Source organism: Oryx dammah, unplaced genomic scaffold, assembly GCF_014754425.2.
Source record: "Oryx dammah isolate SB20612 unplaced genomic scaffold, SCBI_Odam_1.1 HiC_scaffold_27, whole genome shotgun sequence".
In the NCBI taxonomy this organism is placed as follows: Eukaryota; Metazoa; Chordata; class Mammalia; order Artiodactyla; family Bovidae; genus Oryx; species Oryx dammah.
The window spans coordinates 74963808-74977632 of NW_024070211.1; the positions used below are offsets into that span (position 1 = coordinate 74963808).

The 13825-nt window shown below is 41.8% G+C and overlaps 1 long non-coding RNA gene across 1 annotated transcript; it reads right to left on the reverse strand.

Annotated features, from left to right (window-relative positions):
• Window positions 1–202: 202 nt before the first annotated feature.
• LOC120854494 lies at window positions 203–2935 on the reverse strand. Its single transcript, XR_005719000.1, has 2 exons — window positions 2860–2935; window positions 203–500 (listed from the first exon to the last, which is right to left on the reverse strand). It is a non-coding gene; the product is annotated as an uncharacterized LOC120854494 (long non-coding RNA).
• Between the last annotated feature and the right edge of the window lie 10890 nt (window positions 2936–13825).

Consider the following 13825-nt stretch of genomic DNA (forward strand, 5'->3'; position numbering starts at 1 on the left):
AACAAGGCTGTTCTAAACTCCTATTGCTGTCTGACATCTGCGGTATTGGCATTTCTCTTGGAATAGATGGAATTTCAGGCTTGCATCTTCCAGAAGAATTCAGCTGGTAAAGCTCCCCCTACCAAGGCTTTTGAAAGTCTGGACAAAAAAGCTTGCTGATCTCTCTGGAACTGAAAAAATAAAAAGCCAGCAATCATCCTGGTAGAAATAAGTATGTGTAATGATTTACATAATCCAAATGGCTATGAGAACTAAAAAGCAGCTTGTACAAGAGGCTAGGTAGATTCCTGCTAAGGAGTCTAATTCTGTGAACTGTTGCTGTCTATTTAAACTTCACAAGGAGTGCCTTGTGGAGGAGGCAACCGAAATTGCTGTGTTTTTCAGCGAACAGAGCATGCTGACTTTTCACACTTAGGGCTGTCCAAATGCAAATGCAGGGCTGCTGGTGATAGCCCGGTGTTGGATGATGTGCTGAAAGCCGAGTAGCTGGTCTCTGCATCCTAAAGAAAGGTATGATCTGGGTACAAGATCAATGGTCTTGGCCTTATGGAATCTCCATCAAAGTTCCCACTGTTGAGTTTGGGAAACTTACTCTACACTGGACAAAATGCTGTCTCTAGGACCCAGTGGCTGGCTTCCTGCTGAGGACTTGGGAGGTATGGGGAGGCAGCCATTGTGGTAGAGGGTTGAAGTTGTCTCTGTGTATGCTAGCTCATGGGCTTCCCTAGTGGCTCAGTGGTAAAGCATCCGCGTGCTGATGCAGAAGATGCAGAAGACACAGATTCAACCCCTGGGTCGGGAATATCCCTCGGAGAAGGAAATGGCAACCCACTCCAGTACTCTTTCCTGGAGAATCCCATGAACAGAGGAGCCTGGCGGGTTACAGTCCATGAGAGGGCAAAGAGTTGGACATGACTGAGTGACTAAATCACCACCATCATGGTAACTCATATCCTGATCTCTTTCCAAAGATCCTGTTCTATTCTCCCTCCATCCACGCAGCTTAGCCATCTTCTGAGCCTGTGGTCAAGGGCTCCTCCTCCTTAAAGCCTGGAAGGCGTCTCTCCTTGAGGTCGTGCAGCAGTGTTGCTGTATCCCTGCCTGCATTGCTGCTGTGCATCGTGTGGGGACGTCTCTGCTGTGACCTCATGTGCCTTTTGGGAAGAGTTGATGATGCCCACATGAAAGACAAGAGCTCCAGAGAACTCTAGTGAGAGACAAGCCATAAGAATTTGCATGGGGCCAAGACTCTCCATTGTAGCATTCATTTTTGTTGAGTAATTGAGCCCTGTCCATCTGAGCTTAGAGATAACTGAGTATTCCTTTCATTTATTTACTTTAACAGAGGGTAACTGAGCACCGAGAATTTGTCAGGCCCATGGCTAAGCCCCAGAGCACTTCACGAAGGGCTATGATCCTTGTCCTTCCAAAAACCCAGCCTTGGGTGAAGCTTGGCCTATGTGTACTTGTAATACACATTATGCCATTCATTCAGATCTAGGAGGAGCTTTCTAGCAAGATGAGCACTTGGAGGCTCAAGATGGGCAGCCATTCCCCAGGGGGTGAGGGTGGTAAGGAGACTCTTCCATCAGAAGCAAGGGTGCTGGAGCAAAGAAATCTGGTGTACAGGAAAGTGAATAATACAGAAAGGGTGATGAGAAGAGAGGTTTTTGGCAGCTGCTATGAGTGGGAAGCTTTGAGGAGAGTGACAGATGTCTAAAGAGGATTTCTATGAGGTTTTCTGTGAACTATGACATGTAATCCTCACCTCCCTCCATCAGTGTCCTTTAAGGAAAACATGGTAGATTAGGAGAATGGCAAGTACTTTGGATGGCTGAGCTCATCGTGCTTCACGGTGGTGATGAGAGGTGCCGTTGACCAGAGGCCTGGACAGCTCACCTGTGTGTTGACATCCCTATCACAGCCCGTATCTTTCCTTTTATCCTTTGGTTAGAATATGCTTTTAGCAAGATTTATGCATTTTAAATCATTTTTATTTAACTATTTAATCTTTTTCATATGTTCCATTAGCTAATATTATTATATTTACTTTTGTCCTTTAAAAAAATATTTATTTTTGGTTTCACTGGGTCTTTGTTGCTGCGAGGGGGTTGCCTTCAGTCGTGGTATGCCTGGTTTCTCATTGTGGTGACTTCTCTTGTTGCGGAGCACAGGCTCTAGGAGCTCAGCCTTCAGTAGTGGCAGCACTCAGACTCAGTAGCCGTGGCTCTCGGGCTCCAGTGCAGTAGCTATGGCAAATGGGGTTTAGTAGCTCGAAGGCATGTGGAATCTTCCCAGACCAGGTATTGAATCCATGTTGCTGTATTGACAGGCAGATTCTTATCTACTATACCACCAGGAAAGTCCCTGCTTTTGTCTTTTAAAAAAATAGTATCTGTTGCATTATCTGTTTTTTATGATGTATTCTTACTGTTTATTTTATCTTGGCCACCATTTCTAGTTCTAATATTTTAAGTATGCAACTTAGCACATTTACATTCCAGCATTTTTTTGATTTTGCTGGTATTTCACTCCAGCATGTTTTAAGCTAATGATTACTTATGGCTTTTACTTTTTACTTTTTCAAGACTGTTTTAGTCCTCTTAGCTTATTTCATCTTATTACTGTCACAGATAGCTGTGCTGATGTCTGACCTCCTGTCCTACCTGCCTTTCCTTCCTCCCACAGTCTCTGGCAGAGTGGGTGGCCTTAAATCTTTAAAGGGAGAGTTACTAAATGCATGATTCACTCATGTTGAGTCAGTCACTGGGTCCTGGCCATTTTACCTCCTGAATATTTTAAATTCATCCTTTCATTCCCCCTGCCACTGTGTCAGTACAGGACACCCCCATCTCTTACCTGGGTCCCTGTACAACCTGCTAATGGCCTCCTGTCTCTACTCTTCTTTTCTCCCATTTACTCTCCATTCTGCAGCACAGGGATATTTTTAAAATGTAGAAATATAATACACAAACAACACGCTCCCATTTATTTTTAGCTAATGAGTTAAGACATGTAGCACTTTTTAATAGCAAGAATTAAATATAGGTGCTTCTGATTTGCAAAAATAATTTATGTTAGTTTTAAGTGAGTATTTCTGCCATGGGAAATTTCAAACCCAGATAAAGGTAGAGTGAATGGTGTAATGAACCTTCATGTACCCATTACCTGCCTTCCAAGAGCTATTGACGCATCATTTTCAGCAGTTCATTTTCTCATTAATCCCTCTGTTTTTGTTTTGTATTTTCCTTGAATAGTAAATGTTTATATCTTATAATTCCAAGATATCATGTCATTTCAGTGTGATCATTCTTGAACAAAACTTGGACTTGTCACTGGCCTGCCTAAGGCCTTTCAGTGTCATTGCAAAGCCAAATGACTGGGCACAGACGCTACAGACAGCACCTGGCAGCCTCTGCTTATCAGCAGCCTCATCTGTGGCTCTTCATCTCCTTATCCCTCTCACACCCAGTCCAGGGGAGCCCCTCGCTTTTCCTCACATTGCCGTCCTCTCTCTCTGCCTGCACGTATTTGTACTTGCTAGCATTCTTGTCTGGCAGTCCAGTCTCTCCCACCCTGCTTCATACCCTCTACACCTCTTGTTTCCTTCATGTATTTTAGATCTGGCTTCAAGGTCCCAAACTCTGGGAAGCCATCCCAACTCTCCTTTGACTCCTCTTCCTGCTGACTTTCCAGCTGTACTCTCTTGCTATTGAATTATTTGCACTCTTCTGTAATTGCCTTGTTTATGTATTTATTTTCCTTCTGGACTCTTGAGTTACTTGAAGGTAGGATGTATGCCCCACCCTGTTTCCTTTTAATTATGGGAAATAGTACTGAAGAGGCAGTTGACCTCATCCTCAGGGATGTTCTGGCTGCTGGGGTATGGGATGCTTCTGACACCTCTCTCTCACCCATTCATCCCACATGTCAGCATTCATTGTCATTCACATGTCACCATTTACTGCCCTCCTCTTGGAATAACTTTGGTGAGAAATGAAGGCAAGCCAGAATATCCTTGGATCCACCCACCCTGCTCTTCTGCCAGGTTGGGGACTTTCTGAGGCATGAAAGGTGTGTGCAACCTCCACAGTGGGCTGCTCTGTGCCCCATCCTTGTCCTGAGATTTTGGGACTAGGGAGCACAGGCTGGATTTGCACCTGGAGGTGACAAGCAGAGTCATAGCCTGGCTCTTCATACAAATGTCCAAGGCTGCCTTCTGGAAGTCGGTCAGCAAGTTTGACAAACAGCTCACCAGTCTCTATGGAACTGCTTTTTCTTAGAGGCATAAATGTTATACTGTTTGCTGCTTTGTCCTTTGTGTAAGAACTGAGCCTGTTCTTCAGTGGGGCTGTCTCTCATCCTCTTGCCTTACACACATTCATATCAGGATGGATTAGTCTAGTGAATGGTCTCTCTGCTTCTCCAAGATAGGGCAGACTTTTTCCACCCACACGTAATCTCTTTTCTGAGAATATTGTCCAAAAACTAGGTCATCTATTGTAAAGGAAATTAGGCAGCAATTAAATTTAACTGGAAGCTACAGTATTGGTAAGGAGTGTGCCTCTTCCCTGATGACTTTATTGCTACAATTACAGGAGCTTTTTTTTTTTTTTTGGACAAAGGGTGGTGGAGGAAGAGGTTGTATTTCATTAGATGATGATTTCTGGACTTTAATTTCTAAAAAAAATTTTTTATTGAATTATAGTTGATTTATAAGGTATTGTTATTTTCTGTTGTAGAGCAAAATGATTCATTTATACATGCATACACATTCTTTTCCATTATGGTTTATCACAGGGTATTAAATATAGTTCCCTGTGCTATACCTTGCTGTTTATCTATTCTATATATAATAGTTTGCATCTGCTAATCCCAAACTCTGAGTCTTTCCCTCCTTCACACACCCATTCTCCTGGTAACTATAAGTCTGTTCTTGATGTCTGTGGGTCTGTTTTGTAGATATGTTGATTTGTGTCCTATTTTGGATTCCACATATAAATGATGTCATACAATATTTATCTTTCTCTTTTTGTACTTGAATTGTTAATCAGCAAAGTCATACCTTCAAGGACAAGTTCTGTTTCTTTTTCACATTTTTGAGTCTACCTGACGGAAGCCGACACAGTTCCCCGGCATGGTCATTTGGCTCAGCTGCTTCAGGATGGGATATCTTTTGGCAAATGAGCTGTGTAGACAGACAAGTCTGGGCTAAGAAAAAAGCAGCTCTTTTGGGTGAGTTCTTTTTATGTATGCAGTCAATTGTCACTGCTGGCTGGGAAAGTAGTGACCTCCTACTGTCTCCTCTCTTTATTTTCTGACTGTAAAGGGCTCTGAGAGGTGAGTCTTGCAGAAGGCAGCCCACTAGGTGTGTGGCAGAGCTGGTGGACGGACCCAGGTTCTGGAAGGACCTTGTCATTGACCCAGAACAAGGCTCCATGTTCAGCCGCTTGCCACCTTGGAGCCTGAGGTCAGGGCAGCCAGGGGTAGTTGAGTTCCTTCATGCCCATAGGAAATGCTGAGTGAGTGCTTGCTGAGTGACAGAACTGCTGTTGGACAACCTAGCCACATCCTCCATATCTGGGTTATGTGGCCTTCTCACATTTTCTTTAGATCCAGATCCACTTAGATCACCCATAATGACTGTCTGTTATATCATCCATGCCATCACCTGGGCAGCAGTCCCAAAGCACTTGGGACTCATCACTTGCTTTTTTCCCTGTCCTTCCCCCAAATGCCTTTGACACCAGGCCTCCTTCTCTTGCTTCTTCTGCTCAATCATTGTAGACAAATCAACCAAGCAAAGATCATTAAGGGCTTCTTTGGTGTCTCAGCAGGGAAAGAATCCTCCTGCAGTGCAAGAGACATGGGTTCAATCCCTGGGTCAGGAAGATCCCCTAGAGAAGGAACTGGCAATCCATTCCAGTATTTTTGTCTGGAAAATACCATGGACAGAGGAGGCTGGTGGGCTACAGTCCATGTGGTTGCAAGAGTCAGACATTTCTTAGCGGCTAAACCACCACAGGGGAACAGGCAATGGCACCCCTCTCTAGTACTCTTGACTGGAAAATCCCATGGACGGAGGTGCTGGCTGCAGTCCATGAGGTCGCCAAGAGTTGGACAGGACTGAGCGACTTCACTTTCACTTTTCACTTTCACTTTTCACTTTCATGCATTGGAGAAGGAAATGGCAACCCACTCTAGTGTTCTTGCCTTGAGAATCCCAGGGACGGGGGAGCCTGGTGGGCTGCCATCTATGGGGTCGCATAGAGTCGGACATGACTGAAGTGACTTAGCAGCAGCAGCAGCATGCTCTAAAAAGGTAATTTATTTCTTCTGAAGGCCCACAAACATGGTCCAATGACCTTTTCCTAATAAGTTACTTTTCATGCAGTGACTATCTCTTCTTTACTTAGACAGTGCAGGGGCCAGGCAGCTCCCCAGTGAGTTGTTTGTGTCTGTGTGGAAGTCTCCCAGCCTCACCTAAGGACTTTGCCGAGGAGGATGACACAGGGATTGTGTCTCAAACCCTGTCATGCTCTGTACACATGAGGCTCTGGGAGAGCTGGACAGTTTTCATAAACAAGGGGAAAACCATAAGGAGAGTAACACTTCTGTTCCAGAGATTCCTTGAAGAGTCAAGAAGGATCCCACCGAGCACATTGTAGCTGGTTAATAAGGAATCCAAGTATAATGGGTCCATATATAACCTGCTCCCACATTCTGTCAATATGTAATTACCACATATTTTCCAACCTGCCCCAGGAGACGTGCTAGGTAAAAGAGATTGAGAAGAAAATAATGGTGCTGGTTGTACAATATATTAGGTTGATACCTGTGAATATTTGAGCAGGCTCCTTGCAGGTTGGTTGGAAGGGCCTGGATACTCTCAGTACAGATAAAGAAAAGTGACTGTTTAAGTTTTTTGTTCTCTTAAGTACCTCTGTACACACAAGTCTGTGCAGCATGAAGAACGTGTAAATCTATAAGATTCCCTCTCTTAGGAGTCAGAGGTCTCACTGGACGTGACCAAGGGAAGCCCTAGTTGTGTGAAAAACTTGCTTGTCTCCATCTGCTCCTGATGCTAGGGGCAGCACTGGAGGCTTTTTCTCTCATATAGGAGTTGGAGGGGGCCTTGGGAGGGCGCTGTGGTTCTGGAGTTAGTGTTATGCGGCTTTCACAAAACCAGTCACCAAGCTCTGTTTTGCCCTCTTTCTTCTTCCTTGTTGGGGAAAAAGAATATTTGGAAAATGGAAATAGCTAATACAGTCACCTAGAATCTCACTATTTTACTCTTAAAAAAGCTCCTTTTGCATATTATCTTTTAGTTTTGTTCTCATAAAAAATATTATACATATAGAGGCATCCCTGGCAGTCCAGTGGTTAAGACACCATGTTTCCATTGCAGAAGGCACAGATTCAGTCCCTGGGTGGGGGACTAAGATCCTCCATGCCACATGTGGCCTAAAAATAGAAAAAAAAATGTATATATACATATATGTTTTTATAGTTACAATTAGTGTCTATAGACTTTTTGGAATTCTGATCTTTCCTCCCCCACATAACATATCATATTTCCCCAAGTTTTACCCAGATTTCACACTAGTCATCTTAAAGTTAGGCTGCCTAACATTTCATCATGATGGTATATCAGAATTTAAGTAAGAACAGATATGTCTGTGAGGTGCCCAACACAAAGACTCTTGTTTATGTATTAATTTGCTTGTTAATTCATTCACTGAACAACACTTGTCAAGTGTCTATTCTGTGCCACTGCTGGAGAGAAGGAGATAAATAAAACATAGTCATTGCCTTTAAGGAACTCCTGTCAGGTAACATGGAAACTAAGGATGACCATTAAAAGAGAAATAGTTTTTTTCTGCTCACAGTACTTCTGATAGCAAATGCATGGAAGGTTTTCATATACCAGACAGTTACCAACTCTCTGGACACCAACTGGGTTTCCTACAATTCAATTCTGACACTACCTGTATTTAGCACAGACATCACAAGTTCAGGGCTCAGTCCCACAACACTATCCCCTACTTCAGATGTCAATCACAAGAACAGGCCTTCCATATTTCTCACTTGACCTGCTATATTTTGGGGGTTCTCATAGCCCTCTCCTCAGGCTTGATAAGTTTGTATAAAGGCTTATAGAACTCAAGGAAATACTTTACATGATTGTGAGTTTATTATAGAGGATGGAGCTCTGGAATGTTACCAAACTCAGGTTTAGCAGCTTGACACTCAAAAGCCAATATTCAAGAGAAAAATGTTGGCAAAATGGAAAATTGCTTTAATCAGAAAAGCTGGTAATCTGGGGAGAAGGTAGACTCATGTCCTAAGATCAACTCCAAAGATTCTGCTCAGCCATGCTAAAAGGGGGAAAGAATCTCAGTCAATCCTCAAGGCAGGAGGTTAAGCTCTGTTTCATTCTCCATGGTGTGTACACTGACTGACTCCTCATGATCTTTTTTCAGACATTATCTTGTCCCTTCATGGTCTGCCTGCAGAATTGCTGTGGGGGCTGCTGGGGGTATCTCTACCCTCAGCTAGTCATTCTTTAACTACTAAATTCTTCATTCTTCTTTTAATCTAGGAAAACCATCAAGGCATGGTGTATTATAGTTTTCTATATATAGGTCTTTTGTTTCTTTAGGTAGATATATTCCTAAATATTTTATTCTTTTTGTTGCAATGGTGAATGGAATTGTTTCCTTAATTTCTCTTTCTGTTTTCTCATTGTTAGTGTATAGGAATGCAAGAGATTTCTGTGTGTTGATTTTATATCCTGCAACTTTACTATATTCATTGATTAACTCTAGTAATTTTCTAGTGGAGTATTTAGGGTTTTCTATGTAGAGGATCGTGTATATAGAAAACTATAAAACACTGGTGAAAGAAATCAAAGAGGACACAAATGGATAGAGAAATATACTGTGTTCATGGATCAGAAGAATCAATATAGTGAAAATGAGTATACTACCCAAAGCAATCTATAGATTCAATGCAATCCCTATCAAGCTACCAACAGTATTTTTCAGAGAACTAGAACAAATAATTTCACAATTTGTATGGAAATACAAAAAACCTCGAATAAACAAAGCCATCGTGAGAAAGAAGAATGGAACTGGAGGAATCAACCTGCCTGACTTCAGGCTCTACTACAAAGCCACAGTCATCAAGACAGTATGGTACTGGCACAAAGACAGAAATATAGATCAATGGAACACAATAGAAAGCCCAGAGATAAATCCATGCACCTATGGACACCTTATCTTTGACAAAGGAGGCAAGAATATACAATGGAGAAAAGACAATCTCTTTAACAAGTGGTTCTGGGAAAACTGGTCAACCACTTGTAAAAGAATGAAACTAGAACACTTTCTAACACCATGCACAAAAATAACTCAAAATTTATTAAAGATCTAAATGTAAGACCAGAAACTATAAAACTCCTAGAGCAAAACATAGGCAAAACACTCTCTGACATAAATCACAGCAGGATCCTCTATGACCCACCTCCCAGAATATTGGAAATAAAAGCAAAAATAAACAAATGGGACCTAATTAAACTTAAAAGCTTCTGCACAACAAAGGAAACTATAAGCAAGGTGAAAAGACAGCCTTCAGAATTGGAGAAAATAATGGCAAACGGAGCAACTGACAAAGAATTAATCTCAAAAATATACAAGCAACTCCTGCAGCTCAATTCCAGAAAAATAAGTGACCCAGTCAAAAAGTAAGCTAAAGAATTAAACAGACATTTCTCCAAAGAAGACATACAGATGGCTAACACACACATGAAAAGATGCTCAACATCATTATCAGAGAAATGCAAATCAAAACCACAATGAGGTATCATTTCATGCCAGTCAGAATGGCTGCTATCCAAAAGTCTACAAGCAATAAATGCTGGAGAGGGTGTGGAGAAAAGGGAACCCTCTTACACTGTTGGTGGGAATGCAAACTAGTACAGCTACTATGGAGAACAATGTGGAGATTCCTTAAAAAACTGGAAATAGAACTGCCATATGACCCAGCAATCCCACTGTTGGGCATACACACCGAGGAAACCAGAATTGAAAGAGACACGTGTACCCCAGTGTTCACCGCAGCACTGTTTATAATAGTCAGGACATGGAAGCAACCTAGATGTCCATCAGCAGACGAATGGATAAGAAAGCTGTGGTCGATATACACAATGGAATATTACTCAGCCATTAAAAAGAATACATTTGAATCAGTTCTAATGAGGTGGATGAAACTGGAGCCTATTATACAGAGTGATGTAAGCCAGAAAGAAAAACACCAATACAGTATGCTAACACATATATATGGAATTTAGAAAGATGGTTAACAATAACCCTGTATGCAAGACAGCAAAAGAGACACAGATGTATACAACAGTCTTTTGGACTCTTTGGGAGAGAGTGACGGTGGGATGATATGGGAGAATGGCATTGAAACATGTAAATTAGCATATATGAAATGAATCGCCAGTCCAGGTTAGATGCATGATAGAGGATGCTCGGGGCTGGTGCACTGGGGTGACCCAGAAGGATGGGATGGGGAGGGAGGTTGGAGAGGGGTTCAGGATGGGTAACACATTTACACTCATGGTGGATCCATGTCAATTTATGGTAAAACCAATACAATATTGTAAAGTAAAAAATAAATTAATTAATAAAAAAATTAAAAAGTTGAAGCTAAAAAAAAAAGGCATGATGTGTATTTAGGAGCATAAATCAGGAGTTAGGTTAAATTGCCTAGTGATCTCATTCCTATAATAAGGTTCTTTGAACGTTAGAGTGCAACAGAAATGAACACACAGGAAAGGGGCAAAAGAACTGCTTTCAGGAACAGCCAGATGGAAGAGATGCATAGGGCAAGGTGTCTGGGAAAGAACTTCCATGCCCTTGCTAGGCCATCACCTTCCCAGCACCTAGATGTGTTCACCAATCAATAAGCTTAGAACCTTGAGGTTTAACGTTTTTGTGGAGGTTCCATTAAATAGGCAGGTCTGATTGACTCATTGGCCACTGGTTCAATCCTTGGCCCTTTTAACCCTACCTGGAGACCAAAGGTGGGGCTGAAAGTTCTAACCTTCTAATCCTATGCACAGTTGGTTCCTCCAGAAAACAGCTTCCATCCTCTGAGAGTCATCTCATCAGTGTAAACTCGGGTGTGGTTGAAAGGGGCTTATTATAAATAACACTGCTGTCACTCAGGGAATTGAAAGGATTTTAGGAGTTTTGTGCCAGAAACTAGAGACAGAGACCAAATATACTGTTTCTTATAAGATAATGTCAAAGCCATCCAAGAAGATACACTTGAGGACACCACTACGTGTTGTTTGTTTCTGTGGCTCCATGGTTTAAAGGATGGAGGAGTTTTCTCACTTGGAGTCATCAGAGTAGGCCTGGAGCTTGGCAGACAAGTGTGTGTGTAGGGGGGTCAGCACATGCAGATGGGGGCACCATGTGAGGAGTGGCATGACTGACTCTAACTTGGAATGACTGCTTTGTTGCCAAACTGGGACATGCATGAGAGTGAGGAAGGACTTCACTCTATGAAGTTTTACCAGAGATGCTTTGTAATTGGTCCTTCTCAGTGGAATCCTCTTATTCAGAACCACAGGTACACTACAGCTGGGGATGGAGTAGGGGGATGCTTGTTAAAGTGCAGCTTTAAGGCCACTGCCTTTCTCCCAACAGGTCAGAGAGGCCTGGGACTCTGGTTTTAACAAGCACCAGTTTAGTCTGATGTGGAGAGTTCATGGACTACATCTTTTAAAAATTAGGAGCCCATTTAAATTTATTTTAAAAACTTTTCACTATGGAAATCTTTGAACAAACATTAGAAATGAGAGCAAAATAAAGAATCCCATATATGTTTATTCAGTTCCAACAATTAACAACACATTTTCCTAATGTTGTTTTATCTGCTTATCCCTCTCTATTTTTTTTTTTAAAGGCTTTGGTGTTTAAAGTGATTTTCAGACTTTATTTAATCCATCTCTAACACGGACTTTTTTTTAAAAATGTCATCATGATACCATTATCACACCTAGCAAAATTAATAATAATCTTTAACATTCTCTAATACTTCATCATTGTTCAGATTTCCCGAATTGTCTCCAAAATGTCCCTTTAGAGTTATTTTGTGAGGAGAGGATACCAAAAAAAAAAAAAAAAGACTCACATACTGTTTTTGGTTGTTTTATTTCTTAAATCTTAGACTTAAAAAAAATATATGCTCTATATTTATTGAAGAAATAGGTCATATGTCCTACTCAATTTCACCAATCACATCTTGAATTAATACTGATCTAGTCTTTCTTATTTATTAACTGTATTTCTTTCTGAAGAATTCTGCTATGGATTTGGTTAGCCCCTGCCTAGACTCACAGTCACCGGTTTTATCAACCTCAGGTTTGGCTGCTCGCCACTCAAAAGTCAATAGTTAGGAGACAAGTATTGGTTGGAAAGTAAAGGTCATGTTGTTCAGGAGGCTAGCAACCTGGGGAGAAGGTGGACTCTTGTCCAAAAGCCAACTTCAAACTGCCAATCATCAAGCAAGAACTTTTAAAGAGGGATTTCCAGGGGTTTACAGGTGGAGGGAGGTGGATATGTGCAGAACAGCACTGTCAGCTCTGACAACCATCTTGAAGTTAGTCATGCAGTGGTCTGATCAGCATTCTCTTGGTTGTTTTAAATACAGTTAACCTTCAGGTCCAGGGTTTGTTTGTTCCCATTTCCTTGAGACTAGTTCTTGAAATTGGGTAAGATGGAGCAGCTTTTTCGTGGCTACAATCTGGTTATCATATGGTTAACTTTTCCCACCTGCTGGGGGTTTCAGTATCTATCAAGTAGCTCAAAGGATATGGCTGAGAATATTTTCTATAGCTTTTGAGGAGGCACTAAAAGTCTGCGATTATGTTTAATGGCTAAACTATTATTATTTTGCCCTGTTTGCTTTTCTTTGCTTCTGCATGTTTTTAATTTCTCTGATTAAATTTATTCTTGGCTAAAGTTTTTATACAGATAAGAGGCAGGCTGAGGACATGGAAGGGGGTGCAGTGTCTGTCCCTGGAAGGCCCCATGGGGTCCTGAACTCATTACATTGTGGATAAAGATATGGGTCATATGGTGAGAAAGATGTCTAGGGAGACTTTGTTTACTCACATTCATTCCATTGTTTAGTCATTTTTTCCAATAAATCAGTGTTAATATGTGGCAGTCACCCTAGAGATGTGAAAGAAAGTTCCTGTCTTCAAGGTGTGTTAACATGAAATCTACCCAGGCCAGTGGGAGTGCAGTGATTCTGGATGCTGGTTCCACACAGGTATTTAGGGAGGAGGTATGTGGAGTTAGAAATCATTTTCTCCATCTTTATGTACTTGTTAGTTCTGGGCTTTATCATGACTTTAAAGACCATGATAACTCATTATGGTAAGTAAAACAGTACAAAGTTGAATAAACACAGAGTTGACAGTTTCCTCCCCACCCCCACCTCCCACCCCGCATCATCTTATGGGCTTCCCTCATAGTTCAGTTGGTAAAGACTCTGCCTGCAATGCAGGAGACCCTGGTTCGATTCCTGGGTTGGGAAGATCCCCTGGAGAAGGGAACGGCTACCCGCTCTAGTATTCTGGCCTGGAGAACTCCATGGAGTGTATAGTCCATGCGGTTGCAAAGAGTCGGACATGACTGATAGACTTTCACTTTCCATATGCTTATAATCTCAACTTCAGAAGTCATTGACATCAGTAATTTGGTGTGTCCTCCATGTCTTAGAGCCAAATCTTATGAACCAGGAG